Below are 23,894 nucleotides of genomic sequence, written 5' to 3' on the forward strand. Positions count from 1 at the left end.
CTGAGCCTTAGTTGTCAGTTCTAACTTTTGATTGGTCTGGTTTTGTTATCAGCTTTACAGCTACAGTCATCACCACATGTATGGAAGTTTGCACATCCTAACCCAAACTCTTATTTTGCTTCTTCCACATATCTTCCTATCTGTTCTGTGTCAGGTTTGACCAGAAGTCTGCAGGAGTGCCAGTGCCAGAGAGCTCTCGGCTGCTGGGCTGCCAGCCTCCAGTGTGGCCATCAGACCTGCTGTGATCTGGTCACTATCAAAGCTACGGACCATCACTGACAAGAAGCAATCTGGAGGTTTCAGAAAACGATCTGGCCATGGTAGTCATTTCAGTTGTAAACGTTAGGAGGCCAAAACCATTTTTGGGGAGCTGAGACACGATGTTAGCATTACTCTTGAGTTCAAAGATGGGCTCTGACATCACTTTTGGAACATATCTCTTTCTTTCAGTACAAAGTGCTAGCTGATCTCCACCCCCACCCACCCCCACCTCCCTTTATGTATCGTATTTTAGTCTGGTTTTTAAGTTAGCTGTACTTTTTCAGATTGCTAGTGAAAATGTTTTTCTGCTGCTGGGGATGTTAGTGTTGCCAGCTGTTTACCATCGTATCCTCTTTCCTAATGTATTAGAATAATGCTCTGTGAGACCTGATCGATTTATATGCATTTGGAGTGACAGGTGAGTTAAAGCATTTTTAATGCGAGGATTCACAGGGAGAATGATGTTGGCCCATTTTGGTACAATGACAAATCTCCATTTCTTGCTGGCAAAAGAACTGGAGGAATAGAAAAAAATACTTCAAGTTCTGTACAGAAGGACAAAACCAGACTTGAAGTTAGTCTTAATAATTTTATGCTTGCTATCCAACTTACCTCTGTAACTCTTGCACACAACAGAAAAAATCCCAAGAAAGGCGAAGTCAAGTCTCTTGTGAATGACATTCATAAATGTGAAGTGCAGTTGTATGTCAGGCTTTTACATTGTCCTTGTTAGTGAAACAGTGATGGGTGGAGATTTTTCCTGTGTAATGACAGGGATGAGTTACTGTAGTCACTACTACCACTGTGAAAGCAGGATTCTAAAATTTTAAAAACAGTACTAAAACTATGTGGTGCTACTGTGATTCCTGTAGTATTTGTGATAGCAGTTGGGTGCTCTGTTGTGCCTGGCTCATCAGCTGTGCTGTGTCTCTGTCATCTCAGTCTTGCCTTTAGCTGAAGCAACCCCCTGTGGGTGGAGTGGCTCAGGAGGGAAACGAGTAAAGGAAGAGCACTGCAGGGGGAGGTGGGCCTTTATTCCAAACTAGGAGGACAGAGCTGTCCTGGAAGTAGGTAACACTGAGGACATGGATCCTATATGCTTAAGAGTGAGAGAGAGGGAGATTGCGGAAGGAAATGGGGGCCATGTCTTTGTGCTGCGCACCTCTATGATGAAGATGCCTAGGCACAGATCCTGTATAGGTGACACATAGGTCACCATTCCAGAACAACCAGATTGTAAGCTGGAAAGTCAAAGGATGAAAGATCCTTGCTAGGATGTGCAGTCCCCTGAATCTCCACTGACTTTTTTTCTCCAGCCCCGTAAATTATAGTATGACAACTACACTTTTCAGTTGGTAGTTCATTTTCATAATGCTTAAAGGCTAAGAAATATCTCTGTGCTGCAGAAAGCAGCTACACATCTCAGAGAGGTTTTAGTGTTGGTGGATTTACTTGCAGTCCAAGGCTCAGTTATCTCCCTCATGAACAGTGTGACAAGCTCATTTTTTTTAAGAGAAAAAAAATAAAATTATGAATGAAGCTTGGCATGATATTTGCAATGACCGTTAGCCAAACTATTGCAGAATTGCATATATTTCTCTGCTCCTTTCTTTTGGCTTGAGGTTTTCATGTAACGAGCAACTTCTCCTGTAACACTATGTAAATAAAGCAAAGTCCTCTCTCCTGTCATCGTTAATAGTGTACTAGCTGTATTGTATTATATGTTATATGTGCATAATCAATACCCATGAGAGCAAGATGGGCATTACATCATGAAGCTTTCCTAACAACGGAATTGCTAAACCAGTCATTTAGATGGGTTTTCCAATAACTGTTTTGTACCTTTAATACTGTAATCACTTCTGGCAGATGGTAGTAAATATGACTCATGCTCTTTATAATACCTCTAAAATTAGTTTAATAGTAACTTGATACTAATAGTAACTTGTATCAAGTAGTATCATGATAGGTTTTAGCATCATGAGTCAAATGTCACCCTCCATTCCTATCTGTTGGTTGGTTTGTGTTTGTTTTTTTTAGGGTATTCACATGTGACTTAGGTGTCTTTTAATTGTTGACCTACTTCCTCTGCAAATATCAGAGAAGAGCAGGCTTGTAGACTCCTGTTGTCCCTCCTTCCTGTTCTGGTCTTTTGTAATGATGTTCCTCCTGTTGTGTATTCCTGCTGAGATTAAACATAGTGGCAACATTCCAATCCATTTTGGAGAACCTGCCAATTTGGGAGTGGGATGTTCGTTGTGATGTGGTCCATGCCCTTCCTTCCTAAATAGTAAATAGATAAGTCAGCTAGTTAGGGGTTATCTAGAACTCAGCGTGAACTAGCTCTTATTTCTATTCTATAGTTGTACCATCCTGGTTGGTAGTGGCTTGGCTTGCTGTGAGGCAAGGGGATCAGTTTTCCTCAACCTCTTAGTCAGTTTTTATGATTTCTCTTTTTTTAGTGTGTGATCACATTGACAGAAAACCCATTATATTTTTGGCACGAAGTAGGTAGCTGAAGAAATTTTTGCAGCTAACAGAAGAAGATCTTGAGAACCCTTAAATTATGGAAATGTTACAATGTGTTTTTTTTTTTTTAATAGGCAGTATTGTTGATGTCAAGTTACAAGGCGATGTATATTTCCATGCACAGTATTTTGTAGCAATCTGTACATATTAGCTGTTCAGAATCCTTTTGCAAACATGCAGATTCCCAGTAGTCCTTTCCCACTGTAGTTATTAATGCAGCCACTACTTATCACTGGTGCTATTATCCAGAATTATCAACAGTTAATAAACATGTTATTCTCCTAAGTTAAACTTTAACAATGTATGTTTTATTAATAAAAATAGACCTATAAATGGTATAAAATATATAAGCTAGTTATAGATCTATTAATGGTAAAAAAAATACATATTAATGTATTGTATATTATTAACAGAAATGTTCCTAGCCACTTGGTATAGAACAACATTATTCTCCAGCTTTAGGTTATTACTATTCTCATAAAAGTTAGAGGACCTACCTGGAAATGAGGATCCTCTCTACAAAATGTATAAAGCACAACAGGGAAATATAGTCATATATTCTAATGGAGCTGACATGAAGCTAGTTAGTACTTCATATTGGAACGCCTCCTCCTAGATGTAAGGCATAGACACAAATTACTTTTACAACTAAATGTTTACAATATACAAAACCAAGTTGTTTGTGTGGTTTTTTTTTTTTTTAAATTATACATCTGAAGAATTTATTGTATTTATATTTTAATTTTAATGAATTTGAAATTCTTTACTTAGATTCTGTCCACTTGGTTCAGGTTGAACCAAAGCCTGAGGTGGGGGGATTCCTTTTATTAAATTGTAAGTATGTTGTCACTCTGGCTTCTCTGAAAATTTGTTGTCCCGTAAATCCAGAAGTAACTGTTAAAGTCCCTTCATTTGCAGTTTGCATTTTTTGACATGCTGCAAATCTAGTAAGGTCTTATGACATGCATTCTACAGAAACTTCTTCAGCATTTATTTTCAGATCTGACTTATCACTCTTCTATAAAATATATTGTACCTGTGTGTGCAGAACCCTCTCTAATCCTCTGGTTTCTCATTTTACATACAGAGAAGTTTCATGTCATGAACACTCTGGCTAGGATAACACTTTCAAGATTTCTTAATGATTATTGTATTGTAAACTGTCAAATGGCATTATTTTTGGCAGGCAGTAATGCAGCTGTCTTTCTAATTAAGTTTTATAACTTCATAAGTATAGAGTTCATTTATATGAACTAGAACTCAAAGAGTGGACTCTGTTACTCAGTAATTTTGATGCAAGTCTGCATGTTGACAGTCTTACCTGGTGTAAGAGGATGATGAGTCCAGCTTGGTTGGTTTTTTGGTTCTTGTGGTGGTGTTTTGTTTTGTGGTTCAGTTGGTTGGTTTTGTGTTTTGGGTTTTTTGTTCTTGTGTGTGGGTTTTGGGTCTTTTTTTTTTTTTTTTTGTGGTGGGGTGGTTTTGTGTTGTTTTGTTGTGTGGGGTTTTTCTTTTTTGTTTGTTTGGGGTTTTTTTTGTTCTTGTTTGATGTTGTTTCAGCTCCAGGTTAGAGATACAGGAGAAGCTCTTCAAAGAACTCTTAATTCATGGTATATTTCCAATGACAAGTGCACAGTGTCATTTTTGGAGCTAAATTATGGGTGTTTGTGGAGTAGATGGTGGGTCCAGTTCTTTGAGCTGGCTTCATGAACATATTTTGATGCAGCAATATTTCATTCATGTGGTTGGTGTTTTCTGTTTCACTGATCAAAACAGACTGACCACACAGCAAAGCAGCGAGCTGCATAGCGTTGGTGAGAAAACAGTGCAGTGGGGAGAAATGAAAAAGTCATCTATACGTTGACTAGTCACTGTGCGTGCATGTAGGCATTGCATGGTTGACTTGCTAGACATCTTTCATATAGAACATGTCATCTCTTATAACCCATTTTTTGGTTCTTGTAATGTGCTGTATTACAAATACAGCATTGCTGTAGGCCCTCTTAAAGCTGTGCCAACCTTGTGCCGACTGTGCCTTCTCTTCAAGTGGTCTTAACTGTCTTTGTGAGTTATATAGCCTTTCAAGCATGCTTGATAAATGAAAGTCTGAAACGGTGTTTGTACTGCAGCTTAAAAATATGCATATTGTAAAGCTATTCAGAACTAAGGAGTTGAACCTGCACATTGGGTTTCAGCCATTCAACCAAAGACAGAAAGATGACTGAATTCATTCTTAAATTTTATAGAACTAAATTTAATGGTGAGCACAATCACACTCTGTGGTGATTGTTTTCAGGGCTGCTTTATTAAGTTATGTAATGGCAAGAGTTCAAACTCCAGAGATTGTGAAAATGGTAGATTTAGAGACTACACATTAGAATGCTTGTCAGTAACAAGTATATGGGTTTTCAAAGTGCAGAGATTTTTACCTAGATACCGCTGCAGCTTGTGACTCTTTTTTTATTATTATTTAAATAGTTTGGAGGTTTTAGACTTAATACCCTGCTTTTTAAAAATGTTTCAAAATCTTGTTTTATTCCCCAAAGATTTGTTTTCCGCTGTTGCGATTAGATGATGACAGCTAGCTGGCTTTTAAAATTGATCAGGAAGTATTCTGGCAGTCATTCAGTGTTGTAATAGCACTTTAATGGATATGAGCTATTCACCCAGATCAGACTCAATGTCAAAACAGGCGAAAATACGGCTGTCACTCTGGACAAGAAGTTACACATATGCAAGCAGCTGCTAATAATACTGGAAAGGAAGCCTTATAATGCTTTAAAGGTGCACGCATGTATATGCATACATACTGCTTCTACATGTGTAGATGCCTTGTAACAAACATGCTAGAGATATTATTTTCTGGCCATGGGTGTGCTTAGGAAAAAGAGAAAAGTGAAACGCATGTTCTGACCTGTGAGGAAGTTGTGATAAGTTCATTATGTGGTGGTGGGCTCCCAGGTTTTTTGAAGTAAGAAGCTGTGAATGATGTGTTGCTAGGACTGTGGTGTTATCTTTTAACAAAATGATGACTTTGCGGGTCCTCATTTAATGCACGTGTTGTCCTGTTGGTTTCAGTGGAACTTTGACCATGCACATAGATAAGAATATGGCTACAGGAATGCAGTGGCTTTTTAAAAGGCAATTTTCTGTCAGAAAACTTAATAACAGTAACTTAATGCTCATATATACGTTAGAATCTCATTTTTTTTGTCAGGGTACTTTGCTCTCCTTTGTGTGTGTCCTAGGGTTTAAACTGGTTGCATATATGGTTTATTTTAAGACCCTTTGATGTCAGAGAGGTAACTGGATAATCTTCCAGTGGACAAAAGCATTCATGCTTTTCTATTGTGAAAAGCATATATAGTTATACCTAGATAGAGCTGATGTTTGATATAAATGAAAACTATGATTTCTAGGGATGGTATGTTTTCTTTCCCATTTGGAATTTTAGGATGGAGATAAGTAAATGTGGAGTACAAAAATGCTTTGCTGTTTGGCTAAATAATGCTCAAGAAAGTTAAGAAATGGTGAGATTGGGGAATGTCTTGTACCCCCTTTTAAAATACAGTAGCACATCTCTTGCCTAGTACAGGCTACTACCAAAGCTAATTGGGTAGTGTACAGGTGATGGTGATGTCCTTGTTTGATTTTTCTACTCTTGCGTGCATTAATGAGTCTGGTGGCTTAATTTTGTCTTTTTAAGGGATTTTTTCTATAGAGTTTTAGCTTGATATATTTCCCAATGTTAAAAATATGTGAGAATTTGGATATGCAAATTTACAAGAAATGCAGGATGTCCTCTGAGTATATTAAGTATGTTCACATAGCTCCCTAAGCTAAAGGGACAAATTCAGATGTTACAGGAGAGTATTTTGAGAAGGCCGTCAAATAGTAAGTCACTTACCTTTATATACAAGCACAATATAAAGATTCTGTAATGAAGTTTGAGAGTTAAAAATAATAATTATATATATACACACAGACATAATTATATTCCTGAGCTTTCTCTTTTTCAGACAGACATTAAACCTACACGCACCAAACTGCATTCAGCGAGCATGGGGAGGATAAAATTGGCCAAAACCTTGAGGATTAGCTCTCCTTTTGTGTGGCTCAGGGGCATAGGAAGGACTCTGAACAGGCCAGTGAAGCAGTCCATGCTAAAATGAGAAGTTGTCTACTTGGGCTGAGTCATCCAAGACAGGGCTGTCCTTGGGGACAGCAAATAGAGGAATGCGTGTCACCTTAGATCATTGAAGCACTGAGAGAAGGAGGAGTGGGACTAGCCTGTATGCAGTTCTTATTGGCTAAAACACTTCTGGTTTTTGTGTCATTTCTAATCTACAGTGAAAATAAAAGTAAGCATTAGATAGTGCTACACGTGACGTGCATCTCGGGAGTATACACTTAAAAGACTCACTTCTGTTCCTCTTTAGACATGTAGGTCTGTATTAGACTTGAAATTGTGCCCATATAAATGGAATAAGGTCATGTTCTGTATAAGCAAATCTGTATGATCTATTGCTTTCTCTATATCTGAAAGCTAGACATCTGTTGCATCCTTTTGTAACCTTCTCCTGGAAAAGGGAATTATTTGCAAGCTCATGTATTCCTCCTGGATGGCTGGATTTTCAGAAAATGCTGAGTTTTTAATTCTTTGCAAAGTACGGTTCAGGAATTGTATTGGTTTTGATTATTTAAAATAGGAATCTCTTTGCTCTAGCGAAATTTTTAAAGAAAAAATGAGCAGTATAGTATTTACTCACAGATGCTGTGGGATTAGTTATTGTTTGGTTTTTGTTTCGAAGTCAAACTGGATCAGGAGAAAAATTCTCATTAAAACACTAACCAGAAGGAATCTTTTTCCTACCTGCAAATTGATTTTTATTTTGATTTTGATTTTTTTTCCTCCACAATCATGTCTCCCCCTCCAAAATTGAAAATTTACTTCTTCGAACAATAATGTGCAATGTTCATCTGCCTAATTCTTTTCTTTTCTGCTGTCTTGCTATTCTATGAAAGATTTACAGTGCCCATAACCACTCAGCACATTGAGAAGAAAATACACACCTTTGCACTCCTTTGACTTACAGGCTTTTAGAATTGGTTCCCACCATGGTAACCACATGTGGCTGTGGAATCAGGATCATGGCAGACTTGCAGCACAGGCATCTAATGACTTGCTGTGCCTGGTATAAATTGCTCAAACAGCATCCTTCCAGGTTTTCCTCTCAAGGGAGTAAATGCTTTAAAGAATGACCTTCCTCTGCCCCAGCACGTCAACCTGGAAAGTTTCTATTTGCTATTGAATTCTTGACAAGTAATAGGCAGTACTTAAACCTACTTAGGACATAAAATGTGAAAGATATGCTGCTTTTTTCTTTAAACCAGCATTGTTTTCTTTAATATCACATAAAAAGTATGTTGCTTGCCTTTCAGATTTTTTCTATGTGGCTTTTTCTTGTGCCAAGGCATCCAAAAAGGCATTTTGTTTTTAAATGCCTTTTCTAAAACTAGAAGACCTAAAATATCTTTTCAAACCCATTGTTCTCAACCTTCTCATCCTTGAATTACACAATACTAAAGTGTTCATTCCCTCAGAATTGGAAGGACTAGTAGTACCCTCTATGCTTTCAATAAATGACAATACTAAAAATATTCATTATCTTACAGTCCTTTTTCTGAAACATCAAATCCATGAGTGTTTTGATCTAAAAGAAAACCAGTTCATTTTAAGTAATCATTAAGCAAGCAGACAGCAATTGCAGCATTGTCCTTGTGATCAGTTGTTCTGATACTGGTTCTGAACTGAGTCTTGCTACTTGCTACTGAGTCTTGCTACTTGCTACTTCCACTCAGTGGAAATCCCAGAAGTTTTTTCATAACTGTTTTTCTTAGTGCAAAATTAGAAATTATTGTTAAGATTCAGGGGACAAAATGTTATTAGAAACCCGAAAGAATCCATATTGGTTGTCCTCCTTTTTTAAACTGAGAAAAATAATGTGCAATTATGGGTAATTACATATAACCCTTAGTAATCCTCCACAGAAAGTACAAACTGTCAGGCCACACAGTTCTTTTCAGGACTTGAGTTGCTTGCATGTTAATCTGAGGGGATTTTTTTGGTGGATGTTTTTGTGGGGTTTTTTGTGTGTTTATTTAATATGTTCAGTTTCAGTGCTGACTTTTTGACAGTCTTTATGATTTAATATGGAATGCTTGTTGGAAAGGTAGTGGAAAAAACCAGACCCCAATAAAGCTGAAAAAGGTAATTAAAAATAACCCAAACTGATTTTTGCCCTTCTTTAGAAAGAGTAACAGTTGTTATCTTTGGAGATATTCTCACTTGGGCAACTGGTTCATATGACAGAAACCTCTGTGGACATTTCCCAAGTATATTTGTTGTTTATGCTTTTAGGGGGGTGTATTTGCTCCTTTTGTATTAGTCGCAGCAGGGGGGAAATCCTTTCATTCTCAAAAGAACTGTGTGACTGTAATATTTTTGTATAATTGAGATCTGTGAGATCTGCTGGGTTTTGGTATCCTTGTTTTAAAAAACAACAAACCAAAAAAACCACCACACACAACCCAAGCAAATCATAAGTGGTGTGGATTAAGAGACAGTGTCATAAACGTATGCTTCTAGCAAGCTTACTTCTCTAGGGATTAAGTTGGCTGTGCAGAAGCTCACTGTGTTTTAGGTCAATCTGCGAAAACATCTAGTGTAGAACCGAAAGTTTCTGTTCACACCATTTACTCCAAATATTGTAGTTTGGATGAGATTGATGCTGAAGTGGCTGAATGTTTTGGTAAAAGCATCTTAGAAGTAGAAGATGCAATTTAATGCTTTGCACTTGATTGAGTTTCATTTTTTTCAGGTTGTTGTTTCTGTATAGAAAGTAAACGGCACTGCCGTTTACTTGGAACACACCCACCTGCCAGGCTTGCTTTGCTTAAAAGCATGTATATTGTGCCTGTAAAGGCTTGAGTTTTTCTTATTGTTTGGTTTTGGTTTTTTTTTCCCCTTGCACTATATATATATACATATATATATTTTTTTTTCCCCGTTATCCAGAGAGGGGTTAGTATTAATTAACACACAAGCAATATGACCGTTTATTATTTTCATTGCAAGGGTCTAAGGCTGATCCGTTTACACTTAGTAAATATATTTAAAAAAAAAAAATTATATATACGAGAGGTTAGAAAGACTCTTGAGGTTTAATTTGTCTCTTTACCACCATTATTCCCTGAGGCCTGTATTTTATGCACATACCTTTCCAGAGCATGCTTGACTGCTAATTGAACTTAACCCAAGCCCCTTTGCCTATCTTTTTTCTTTCTCTTTCCCATCCCTCACCCTCTCAAAGAGAAAACTATACTCAGATTTCAAATGTCTTTAAATCTTTAATCAACTTTTTTTTTTTTTGACAGCACAGGTCATGTCAGTTAATGGGGTGATGGAGGACTTTTGAGGGAATGGTAAAACTTTGTCTCAGTACTGAGAAATCCAGGATCTAGAAATTTTGGGGAATGCAACAGCTTCCTGCCTCTCTAGCCCATAGCCACAGTAACCATTCCAGCTTATGGCATGATTAGCGCTCCTACCACACGTTTCCCCAACCATGGAGCGTGTGGTAGCAGCTGGTACAGCTGTTGCTGTTGTGTTTCTGAGAAATTCCCACTGCGGTGCCATGTTGCCGGACGCGTTCTTTCCTGCCCGAGGAATATCCACAGCAGTGGATGGCATGAACGTTTCTGTGGTGTGTGCAAGCCTTGGGCTCAACTTGGACTCTAATGAAAGCAAGTCGTGCAGCTGTACACTTCCTCTGTATGCCAGCTGGTGTGTCCCAGATAAGCATGGCTGCTCTGCTGGTGTTTGGGGGGTGTGGGGGTGGGGGTGTATAAAACAGCAGGGACCCATGCCACTGAGGTCACTGAACTTCCGATTCGAATTGGCATTGAAATTAGGCCTGGTGTATGATAGGCAATCACTGTGGACTATGTTGAATTACTGTGTTTTGGTTTTATTTAACTATTTGGGATTTACAGTCTGTTCCATATGGGTGGCTTGCAGGCTCTGTTCTCAAAACCGCATGTTAAAATAGCTTAGTCTACTGTTGTCTTAATGATTTATTCTCTTGCTAAGGTCCTTGTCCATTAAAAAAATAGCAATCCTCTGTCCAACTGTAAATGGAAAAATGACTTTATTTTGGCTACCCGTACTATCTGGGAATCCAGTAACAGATGTGAGCTAAAAACGTCTTGATGCTCACATTGTCCCATCTTAATGGGAAGAGGTACCTCTGGATTCTAGCACCGTGAGGCTAGAGAAATGTCCCTCTTCTTGGCCCCTGCTCATGGAGCTGAGTCTGCAGCTACTCTACAGTTCATGGTCTTTAGGAAACAATCCCGAGCACCACCATGCTTTTGGATGTTCCTGAGAGGAGCCATCACAGGCAGTTTAACTATACTCTACATATCAGAGGAGATAAGAATCATGTGACGCATGGTGTCAGCAGGAGTCTGTAGATCAAATAGCATTAGTGGGTTTTGACTTTGTCTGTAGCCAGCAGGTAAACCATTGAAGCCTCACGCAAGGCTGTGTAAGATTTCTATACGTCTACAGCACAGCGTTCTGGAAGCTGAAGAATTATCGAGAAGCAGTAACTATGATGGAATTTTGCAGTGCAAGTTAATGATATTTCCTTGTGGATCATTCTGCATGGAGTAGCTGATCTCTGCTATTGCTTCAGTTTGTTACCCTTAGCCACTGTTTGAAATTTTTTTTTTTCTTTTCATGCACAGCAGTCTCAGCTGTTTTGTGGCAGGCCAGTAGTATACACACACACTGCACGGCCACCTTTTGCCCTCCTCTGTCTTAGTGAGGGGCCCGTCTGCCCAGCTCCAGCATGTAGCAGAGAGGAGCATCTGGCCCTTTGTGATTGGAAACTTGCTGGGTAACTGATTCCTTATGCAGAATTAAGGATGCTGAAATAGACCCTGATGACAGCAAAGCTTTCATGAGAGGGTTCAAGAAGTTGACATTGATGCCTTAGAACAGTTGAAAAGAAATAATGACGTGGAAGTGAACTAATATAAATAATTTAATAGGAAATCTCTGTGCAGTCTCAAATACAGTCCTCTTTTGTTCTGAAATATGTCAATGTCTGGCTATTTTGCTGGTGTTATGGAGCCAGTATAAAGATCTAGAAAAGTTGTAAAATATTGTCACCAGCAGAATAGCAGAGTCAGAGCATTTCAAAAGAACAGCAGTTTTTCAGAGAACAAATTATGCAAAGTAACATCAGGGGAGGGAAGGAGCACTTTATCCTTACCATTTTACCATTACCCTGTATGTGATCTTAACAGTTTGGGAGTTGACACTTTTACAACATACTGGGCAAGAGTACTGGAAATTCAGTTTCCTGGTGTTGGGGGAAAAAAAATTGAACAAGGCTAGCCTGTTATCCAAGTAACTTGAGAAATATCCCTCTAGTTACATTTAATGCTTTACTTGTCAAAACTTATCATTTTTTTTTTTAATTAAAAAAAAGCGGGGGGTGGGGGGGCAGAAGCTGGCTGCTACTACTAGGTGACAAAATATGAATAATCATCAACGCTGTTCTGCAAAACAGGGATAGTCGCTAATGTCCTTTCCTGGAGTAGTCAGGGTTATTTGGAATATCAGTTTGAAAATACAATGAAACAAAATACAGTTGTGCACCACCTTTTTGTATGTTTACGATACTGATGCATTTAAAATATTTTGTCAGGAGTTGCTTTTTCTTTGCACTGGGCATGCCTTTGTGTGTGTGCATAGCTGAAAGGCTTGTGTGAACAGACTTTCTGTCCTTTAGTTTTTGAAGACTTTTGGCTTAGGTTTATGTGGCTTAACGATGTTTTAATAAAAGATTAGAATATTGTATACAGTTGTCTTCAGCAGCATGAATATTGGAACAAAGTACAGCTTCATTAGTAGACATAATCTATAACAGTTTTCTGGGTTTGAGGTAACATTTGTATATACTAAGCTGGGAGGCAATAGACCTAATCTTATACAGGTTTTGGTTTTGTGGTGTGGTTGTGTGCTTTGGTGGTGTGTGGGTGGGTTTTGTTTGATTTTGGTGCCCCCCCCCCCGAGTCCTCTTCTGCTATCTGGTTGCAGTCTGATTTCCATTGTATTCACTCTGCTATAGAAATACTTAATGTCAGGAAGGAGATATTTACTGGAATACACGAGTCCAGAATTCATCATGATTCAGTGTGAAATCTGCTCGCCCTTTGCTCCCCACCCCCTCTTGAATTGGAATGAAATGTGCCTTAAACTGAAGTGAAATACATCACATGCAGCAACAGTGGGCCCTCACTTCGCCTCTATTCCTGGTGTGAAATCGATACACTATCTTTCCTCCTGACCTGTTCTGTGACCTCCATTGCAGCTTTCATGCTGAACAGCAATTGCTTTGAACAGTCTGGGTCTGCCACAGCTCACAAATGATTCTCAGCTTCTGTCTAAAACTGCTGCTGATAACAAAGGCTTGATTTTAAATAATGCAGTTGTAGTCATCTTCTAATTATGAATTACATGAAAGTGCATGGTCTTCTATTATTAAACACTTTCAATAGCATGTACAGTATGTATGCAGCCAGAATAATTCCTCACTGAGAAGACGCAGGAATTCTGTTCCTAAATGTATCTTGTAAACTTTATGTTGTTATGGAAGAGGAGAAATGTAGCAAATACTTTAGAAGACTATTTTTGCTATTTTTAAGTGGAAACACATTTTTCTTTGACTTTATCACTGTACTAATATAGTACAATTATTTTCTTTTTTACTAACATTTGAATCTTCAAAAGAAAAAATGTGTTGGATAATGTGTACGTTCAAAGGAAGGGGACTGTTTCTTGAACTAAGATGTCTTAAAGCTGTTGCAAAACTAAGCAAAACACAATCCTTTGCTTAAAAAGAAAAAAATCAAAACAGAGAGGAAAATACATTCTGCATTCCTGATTACTAACTAATAGTGATTCAGGAAATATCAGCATTTTGAAGATTCACTTATTTATTTATTTATTTATTTTTGAGCATGATTTACCAGAGGATTACTGAAAGCAAAGACGAATTGAAGATATAATGGGCATTTATGCTTGCACCAAGAAGTCTATTGTGCTGTTAGCTAGATTACTTTAATAGCCTTTACTGGCTTTGAAATCAAGAAGCTGCATGAACTGCTGGATAAGCATTCATTTTTCCAAAATTTTGTGGTAGGAAATAGGATATCCATGGATTTCTGTTATGAAATGAATGTCTCTTAATGGAGTATTCCTCTGCCATTCTTCTCCCGAAAAACAAAAATGTCACTCTAGCAATTTTGGCATCATGATTGAAGTAAAAATCAGCTTTCAACATAATATAGTTTACTAAGCAATGCTAAACCCTGTAATGATAAATGTACTGTCTGTATTTCACTTATGAAACTGTTTACAATGAAATTAGTAAGAGACAATATTGCTCTCTATATACATTTTAATAATACTTAACTATATAAATAATCTAATTCTTTTATTGCTCCTTCATGTATTCATTCTGGCTGTTACTAGCTTAGATGTCTTATATCACCAGAATCTGGGAAGAGAGAGATGTATAATAATGGTGTCTGTATAATACAAAGAACCATAAGAGTGGCTGTGAATCACTGGTGTCAGACTAAGTAGTATATTACTGAAATAATATCTGTTTGTTAAGTGATACCTGTTTGGAACATTTTCCAGTGATCTTTATAGTGCTAGAGTTTTACCATTACTGTCACCTTTACTTGGAGAACTTAAAGTGTGTAAAACTTGCCACAATTCCAAAATGTAATCATATCATTGTAATGTAGGGACTCAAGGCATAGTTATTGATGCTACTGGACAGTGATACTGCACTAGTAAAACAAACAAACAAAAGATAACTAACCAACAACAACAAAAAAACCCTGTTTTAAGAGTTCTCTTAAAACATGCCTAAATGGGCTCATAAGAATCAGATAACTGGGAATCAAAATAAAATAAACAGGTGGTGCTGCTGGGAAACTTTTTGTACTCCTCTCCCCTTCTAAGCAAGTTGAAATGATTCTTAAAAAAAAAAAAAAGTTCTACTGCATTATTCTCTGAGGCTTTCAGTGCCACCAGCTGTTTTTTCTCCATTAATACATTCAGATTGCCTTATGTTTTCCCTCTTTGCTCACAAAGAGGTGTGTATCAAAAAAGATGCCTTTCAGAATAGGTGCAAGTCAGCAATAGGCAATGAGGAGTTTGTATATTTGAGCACTAGTTACCGAGACCATTTATTCCTTAACATCAGCATCATCCTTTTTGACTGCTGAATGACATCTATGGCTTCCTGTACAACTCCAGGCTTATTTTCATTAATTTTAGACTGATCTCTGCTAGTTGTTTGTTTTTGAAAGTAATTTAAAACATGTTTTACTCTAAACGTGGATGAAGTAACATAATGCAATGTATTCAGCTCAACCCAATATTAAAGAATAGGTATGTGTGCAATAGTGTAGTTTCAAGGAATAATATCCCCATTCACTTATCGGCAAACAAACACAAGTTGATATAGTTGCTTACAGTGTTGCATTAAAATCGTATTTACATACCCATAATAGAAATTGCACTTCCAAAACAGGAGGGAGAATTTTTGTTACTTAGGAGTCGATTCCTGTTCAGATGTGCATATGTGAATAGTGTGCATGCACATTTCTGCACATGTAGTGCTACAGGCATAGGTTCAGCATCTGCAAAAACTTAGGCTTCCAAGTAAGCAAACGGAAAATAAGTAGCTCATATTTCCATGTTGCTGCTGCTGTTGTTCTTTGTAAACACAGTCTTAGCTGAATATAATCTTTCTGTGAGAGTGTATTTTGTGAGGAATTGCTACGCAGTGGTTCAGGAACTGTTCTTGTCACTCAGAAGTTCAAGATCAATAATAGGGGTTTCCCATTCATAGGAATAATCAGTTTTAATGGTGAGACATTTATAAGACTGTATAGTGCTCAATCTTTTTGAAGCAGCACAATAGTATGCTAACCTAAAAATGGGGAGTATTTCTCACTTTTCCTTTCATGGAATACTCCCAAACAGCATTTTCCAAACATTTTATTAAAGTTAAATTCCCTTAGCCAGAGATTTTTTTATTGTTATTGTGAATATGAGCAAGTAATATGGTGTATGTTCCCTCCAATGAATGGCTGTGTAACAAGACTTGATGCTAATTCTACCTTTCCCAAAATCTGATATCAAGCAATTTATCTTCTAAATAATACTCCTGAGTACTAAACCTGAAATGTTTTGGCTTCAGCCCAAGTCAAACTTCAGGAAGCTTATTCTCAGGAGCATATTCCCTACCTCTGTAAATTTAATTGCTATAATGAATAGAATACATGTGTCAAGATATTACTTATGAATTTTACCTGTTTACTTTTTGTTTCTGAAACAGAAACATCAAAATGACAGCATGAAGCTCACATAAAGGCTTTGGAGGCAAATTATTATTTTTTTTTTTAAAAAGGAAAAAAAATTTTGAGAGATAAACCTGCTAAACTGGACAAATCCTATTTCTTCATCTGAGGGGTTTGAAAAACTTTAGTACTGACATACAGTAGGAAAAATGTTTGCCCCTGTGTTCTGCAGAGCATAAGGCCTCCCTGCATCATGCTGTCCTAGGAGATCCTGTCAGTGGAAATGGATGAGTAGTAACTACATGAATCCACCAGAAAAAAATACTGTATATACCGGGGCACTGAGGACGTGGGCTTTCAACTTGTGGGGGCAGGTCTTATAGCATCAGCAGCCAGGTTCCCCCTGCCCCTCAATCTGATATCAGGGAATGAAACCTACAGTCCTACACAGACCTCTTAAATTATGGACCGAAGATTGTATTTAGCCGTACAGGTCTGGTTCTGCTACTGATTCTATTCTCTGCCAAAACAATGGCAAAATGAGGGTCCAAGCATTTAAAAAACCTACTTTGCTTATCACAGTAACAATACGAGTAAACCTAACTTCAAAGCATTTTTGTCCACTTTAGAATAAAACATTCACAATTTATTTGAAAATAAAAAGAATTACTTAGAACTTAAATGTATAGAAGAAACAAGGATGACTCCTATGCATGAAAATGGTGCCTTTCTAATCTATTAGAAATTTGTTATCAAATATTAATTGGAATGAGGAAAAAATGGTGTGATATTTCTGACTGTCAAAAGGTTCTGAAAGTGTCCCCCATTAGAAATTTTTTTTGAGGAAAATTTAATACATTTATGAGCCTTTTGAAAAGGGAATAAGATATGGAAGAAGCTCACTTCTGCTTAGTTTTGTAGAGATTAGAAGAAACTGTGAGGGACTTCTGAGGCACCTCACTGAGCTAACAGGCAGCATAATGGCAAATGATTCATTGCTGACAGATGAAACGTAGTGCACATTGGAAAAAACAATTTGAACTACTCGTACACATTGCTGGGTTCTAAATTAACTATAACCTAGAGGAAATATGCCTGGATGTCACTGTGGGCAGCTCAGTGAAAATCTTTGCTTTAGTGTGCAATGCTAAACATAAAAGCAAACAAAATGTTAAGCTATATTGAGGGATGGGGTGGAAAATAGTATTGAAAATGCATCTAATGATACTATAGTGTGAGCATTACAACAAATATATTGTAGTATATAGATCGATGGTACGACATCACTTGAATAATGTGTTCAGTTCTGATCACTGTGAGAAAGATATAGCAAGAATAGAGCCAGTCTGAAACAACAAAAAATTATTTGTGTTTAACATGAAGAGGCTGAAGAGGTTGGGTAAGTATCAAGAGAAATAAGATGAAAAATGAACACCATACAAAATACTAACAGAGATATACAATGAATGCTCCCATTTACTATGCTTATAACGGGAGATGCAAGCAGATATAAAGTAAAATTAAAAGTTGACAATTTAAGAATACAAAAATGTACTCACTCCCCCCCTCCCCCCCGCTGTATGATTAATTACTGAATTTCATTGCCCTCTACATCCTTGATATCAAAAACATAGAAAGATTCAGAAAGGATTTGACATTTGTTGAAGTATTGAGGACATCCACTATTTCAGCAGCGGATGGACCAAGGGTTGGGAATTCAAGACCTTGCTTCACTGGTGAAAGACACTGACCTGCTCTGTGACCTTGGGCTTCACCTCACAGTCTCTCAGCTGCAGATGTTTCTAGTTGTAAAGGACCCAGGACAAGACCTACAAAACTATTGAACTGCTTAACTTGTAAGCAGGTGCTAAGCTTCCTGTTTAATCAATATGAAGTTAGGTTGCTATGTAAGAATTAACTGCCCAAGTGTTTTGTGCATCTTGTCTCCTAGACAGAGGTCCCTGATGATCTCTATGTAAACAACACTAAATTTCAGAAAAGTTTAAAAAAAAAAAAAGTGATAGAACTATGTATGTTAAGGTAGATATGAGCCAACTACTAACTGGATCGACTCTTGTAATAATCGTAACCTCAGGGCAGGTGTTTTTTCAAAGCTGTTCATACTTTATGTGTTTATGAAATGCAGCAAAACATCAGACCCGAGTAGCATAATCAATATGGATAATTGCTGCAGTCTATGCTGCTTTATAATATCAGTGCAGTGGGAGGAAAAAAAACCAAAAAAACAAAAAACACAAAGACAGGCTGGATATACAGGTTAATTTACATAGTGGTCCAATGCCCTGGAAATGGCTTTAAGTCCTTTTAGCTACATAAGATTACTATCAGTTTTGCTAGAAGGAGTTTCCCCAGCAGAGGCCAAGCCTGAATTTTATAATGAGAGAGGACTCATACATGCAAGTCACCCAGAACCCTACTACTTTTCTGTTCAGGTATCCTATTGCACACTGCAGTAAGGATTGGGGATATGCGTATCATAGAATGATTTGGGTTGGAAGGAACCTTAAAGATCATCTGGTTCCAACCCCCCTGCCATAGGCAGGGACAGAACGCCGTCCCCTAGACCAGGTTGCTCAAAGCCCCATGCAACCTGGCCTTGAACACTTCCAGGGATGGGGCATCCACAACCTCTCTGGGCAATCTGTTCCAGTGCCTCACCACCCTCTCATAGTGAAGAATTTCTTCCTTATCTCTAGTTGAAATGTACCCTCTCTCAGGTTAAAGCCATTACCCTTTGTCCTGTTGCTACATGCCCTTGTAAGAAGTCCCTCTCCAGCTTTCTTGTAGGCCCCCTTCAGGTACTGGAAGGCTGCTATAAGGTCTCCCCAGAGCCTTTTCTTCTCCAGGCTGAACAACCCCAACTCTCTCAGGCTGTCTTCATAGGAGGGGTGCTGCAGCCCTCTGATCATCTTTGTGGCCCACCACTGGACTTGCTCCAACAGGTCCATGTCTGTCTTCTGTTGGGGGCCCCAGAGCTGAACGTAGTACTCCAGGGGGGGTCTCACAAGAGCAGAGCAGAGTAGAGGGGCAGAATCACCTCCCTTGACCTGCTGGTCACGCTTCTTTTGATGCAGCCCGGGATACAGTTGGCCTTGTGGGCTGCAAGCACACGTTGCCGGGTCATGTTGAGCTTCTCATCAACCAATGTCCCCAAGTCTTTCTCCTCAGGGCTGCTCTCAATCCATTCTCTGCCCAGCCTGTATTTGTGCTTGGCATTGCCCTGACCCATATGCAGGACCTTGCACTTGGCCTTGTTGACCTTCATGAGGTTTGCACGGGCCCACCTCTCCAGCCTGTCAGGGTCCCTCTGGATGGCATCCCTTCCCTCCAGCATGTTGACCGCACCACACAGCTTGGTGTCGTTGGCAAACTTGCTGAGGGTGCACTCAATCCCACTGTCCATGTTGCTGACAAAGATGTTAAACAGTGCTGGTCCCAATACCGACCCCTGAGGAGTGCCACTCATTGCTAGTCTCCAGTGTCACTCTCCACCACTGTCACTTGGATGTCGAGCCATTGACCACAACTTGTTGAGTGCAACCATCCAGCCAGTTCCTTATCCAGCGAGTGGTTGACCCATCAAATCCATGTGTGTCTGATTTAGAGACAAGGATGTTGTGTGGGACTGTGTCAAATGCTTTGCACAAGTCCAGGTAGATGACATCAGTTGCTCTTCCCTTATGCACCAATGCTGTAACCCCGTCGTACAACAATGCTGTAATCCCGTTGTGGGGGTTGTGTTTCCCCTTTTCCAGTCAGTGGGAACTTCACCAGACTGCCGCAACTTCTCGAATATGATGGACAGTGGCCTAGAAACTTCATCTGCCAGTTCCCTCGGGACTTGCGGATGCACCTCATCAGGTCCCATGGTCTTGGGTACCTTCGGGTTCCTTAGATGGGCTTGAACCTGATCTTCTCTTACAGTGGGTGGTTCTTCATTCTCCCAGTCCCTGCCTTTGCCTTCTGCGACTTGGGCAGTGTGGCTTGAGTGCTTGCTGGTGAAGACTGAGGCAAAAAAGTTGTTGAGTACCTCGGCCTTCTCCCTACCCTGAGTGACCCGGACACTCATTTTCTTCCAGAGAGGGCCCACGTTTTCCCTAGGCTTCCTTTTATCACTGACGTACCTGTAGAAGCTTTCCTTGTTGCCCTTGACGTCCCTGGCCAGATTTAATGCTATCGGGGCTTTAGCTTTCCTAAGCTGATCCCTGGCTGCTCGGACTATTTCTCTGTATTCCTCCCAGGCTACCTGTCCTTGCTTCCACCCTCGGTAGGCTTCCTTTTTGTGTTTGAGTTTGTCCAGGAGCTCCTTGTTCATTCATGCAGGCCTCCTGGTGTTTTTGCCTGACTTCCTCTTTGTTGGGCTGCATTGCTCCTGAGCTTGGAGGAGGTGATCCTTGCACATTAACCAGCTTTCCTGGGCCCCTCTTCCCTGCAGGGCTTTCTCCCAGGGTACTCTACCAAGCAGATGCCTGAAGAGGTCAAAGCCTGTTCTCCTGATGTCCAGGGCAGTGAGCTTGCTGTGCGCCCTCCTCGGTGTCCTAAGGATCTTGTACTCCACCATTTCATGGTCACTGCAGCCAAGGCTGCCCTTGAGCTTCACATTCCCCACCGGCGCCTCCTTGTTGGTGAGAACAAGGTCCAGCATAGCACCTCTCCTTGTTGGCTCCTCTCTCCCTGGGAGAAGGAAGTTATCATCAGTGCATTTGAGGAACCTCCCGGATTGCTTATGGCCTGCTGTGTTGTCCCTCCAAGAGATATTGGGGTGGTTGAAGTGCCCCATGAGGAGGAGGGCTTGTGAACGTGAGGCTGCTCCTATCTGTCTATAGAGGGCCTCCTCCACTCGGTCTTCCTGGTCGGGTGGCCTGTGGCAGCCCTCCTGCTATAATGTCACCTGTCCCTGCCCTCCCTTTAATCCTGACCCATAAGCTCTGGGTAGGCTCCTCATCTGTCCCCAGGTGGAGCTCCATGCACTCCAGCTGGTCACTGACATAGAGGGCGACACCCCCTCCTTGTCTCCCCTGCCTGTCCATCCTAAAGAGCCTGTATCCTTCCATTCCAACAGTCCAGCCATAGGAACCATCCCACCATGTCTCTGTGATGCCAGTAAGATCATAGCCCTGCAGGCATGCGCACGTCTCTAACTCCTCTTGTTTATTCCCCATGCTACGTATGCTTGCAGAGAGGCATTTAAGTTGGGCCCCCAATGAAGCTTACTTAGTGGTTGGAATTCCTTTGTGCTGCTCTTCAGGTGCTCTCCTGCTGACCTGTGATCATTCTCCAGGCTCTGTGCATCTATTGCTGGCACTGGCATCAAAGTGGTAGGAGTGGGATGGATTGAGGTTCCCCTCCCCTGGTGACTTGAATTTAAAGCCCTCTTCACCAGATTGGCAGGCCTATGACTGAAGATGCTCTTCCCCTTCTCTGACAGATGGACCCCATCAGCCCCTAATAGACCAGGTTTCTCAAAGTGAGTCCCATGGTCTAAGTAGCCGAACGTCTAGATTATCTTCCCTTTGTCTTTGTCCCATTGGTCAAATCAACAGAATAATTGCCTGCATTCCTTTTTGGCTTATTATCATTCATATAGGACTCTGTGATTTAGGCAGCAGGCAAACACACACATGGGCCATAAGGGATACTTATTTCTAGAAACAAAGGTCCATATTGATGGTATTCTATCATACATTTCAGTGGTGCATCTGATCTGTTGCCTATTCTTTTCTGCCTACACTGATATTCCTCAAATCTTGATCTGATTCTGTTTTAGAGGATATTTAACACTTCTGCATCCTGCTTGGAAGTCTGATGGTACAGAAAACACATTCAAGTATTTTTTTCTCCTGACTGGGGTACAGACCAGGGATAGAAATCAATGGTGATTCTAGTGGTGGCCTGACTGCTTCAGCCCCTTCCTTTCTTCAAGGGATGTCAGAGATACCTAAACTGTCAGGCAGAAGGCCCAGGTAGATTATCCTCCCTCTGTCTCTCAGCATCAGTCAAATCAACAGAATAATTGTCTGTGTTCCTCTTTGGCTTTTTATCATTCAAGCTTCTGTCACATAGTAGGAAGGAATCTTGTACCAGATCCTATGTTTTAGCTTTAAAATGCTTAATTTTAAAAAAGGAAGCATGAATATAACTACTCTGTTAAAGTTACTCATGTGTGTAGCTTAAAAAAAAAAGTGGTAGGACCTCATTCTAAAGTTGTCTATGCACAAAAATGAGAGAAATAAGGAAGTGAGGAAAGAGGATGGGGGATATATAGAAAGCTGAAGTAATATAGTGGAAAAACTGGCCAGAAGTCAAGAAGCAGACAAGCAAGAAGACGCAGACAAGTTTTAATTTATAAATCTTAAGTACCTCTGAGTTTCTGTAATCTCTTCTATTTCCATGGCTGATGTCATTTAAGTTTTGGGTATGAGGTAGAAATTTGGTTTTCTTTCCTTATGTTAAAATTCTGAAGTTTATATCCTCACAAAATAGAAAAGTCTAACAAAATGATTTAATGTTTGTGGAAAAAAAAAAAAAAAAAAAAATTCACAGTAATTGGTAACCTTGAACCAGATACATATAGCTTGATTGACACCCAAGCCTTATGTTTCCTAGTGTCCAACTGTCTCTGAAAACTGAGGCCTAGGGCTGTCTGAATCTGGGCCCTCATGCTCTTCATCCCTAAGTTTTCAATGAAAAAAACCCCTTGTCCTCTAGAAGCAATGCTACCATGCTGATATTCACAGGGTAAGAACAGACGAGATAAGCCATTCAGAACAAATTTCTCGATTCTGAGGGAGGGAGCTCTAATTCATGCTACTTTTACTGATTAGGAGGTGAATCCCTGAATGCAAGAGCTTTCCTACACAGAAAGTGCTTCCAACACAAAGCCTGTGTTACTTCTACAAGCTTGAAAAATTATGTTGATCTGTGCAGGCATGGAAAAGAAGCAGAAATCAGTGGTCTGTAAGAATCACAGGGTTAAACGTAGCACCTTGATCTCTGCCAAGAATTATCTGGGAATTCTGAGAAAACAGGAACAAAGTTAAAGAAAAGAAAGGTAGATCTTGCACAATTTCTGGCTTATTTTCAAATATTTAATAGGAAAAATATTTCAGTGTCTGGAAATTAAATGACCAGATTTAACTATAAGCACCAGATCTGAACCTTACCACAGTTATGCAGCCAAAATGAGGCGGGGGGGGGAAGTTATTTGCTACAGCCTACCAAGTCTCCCCAAGAATGCTCAAGAATCCAACAGAACTTTCAAATTGCCATCTTGAGTAAGAACAGTCAGCTAACTGCTGTCTGTGAAGTCTGCAGTTACAACACGTGATGGCTTTCCCTGTTGTCCGTGTTGCATTCAGTGAGCTCTCATCCATACCAGGAGAACAGGGAGCCAGAGACCCAGCTTTGTCTTAGACCAACAGCATACATATAATGCTGAGTGTCACTTGCTCCATAGGTGGTGTTCTGGTCCATCCAAATATGAAGAGTGGCAAAATACTCTTCTTTGTCTGTCTCACAAGAGAGAAAATTCAAAATAGATGAATAACCACCATCCCAAATTATCTCCATGCTCTTTTTAAGAGGGAGAAAAAAGCAGCCCCTCAAGCTCATCTCTGACTTGTCTTGCTAGA

At 39.6% G+C, this 23,894-nt stretch overlaps 1 protein-coding gene across 4 annotated transcripts in view; it reads left to right on the plus strand.

Annotated features, from left to right (window-relative positions):
- The window catches only part of NPAS3 (neuronal PAS domain protein 3), a 629,144-nt gene that overhangs the window by 55,441 nt on the left and 549,809 nt on the right, over positions 1-23,894 (plus strand). The window lies entirely within an intron of this gene.

This window comes from Mycteria americana, chromosome 5 (assembly GCF_035582795.1).
Source record: "Mycteria americana isolate JAX WOST 10 ecotype Jacksonville Zoo and Gardens chromosome 5, USCA_MyAme_1.0, whole genome shotgun sequence".
NCBI classification, from domain to species: Eukaryota; Metazoa; Chordata; class Aves; order Ciconiiformes; family Ciconiidae; genus Mycteria; species Mycteria americana.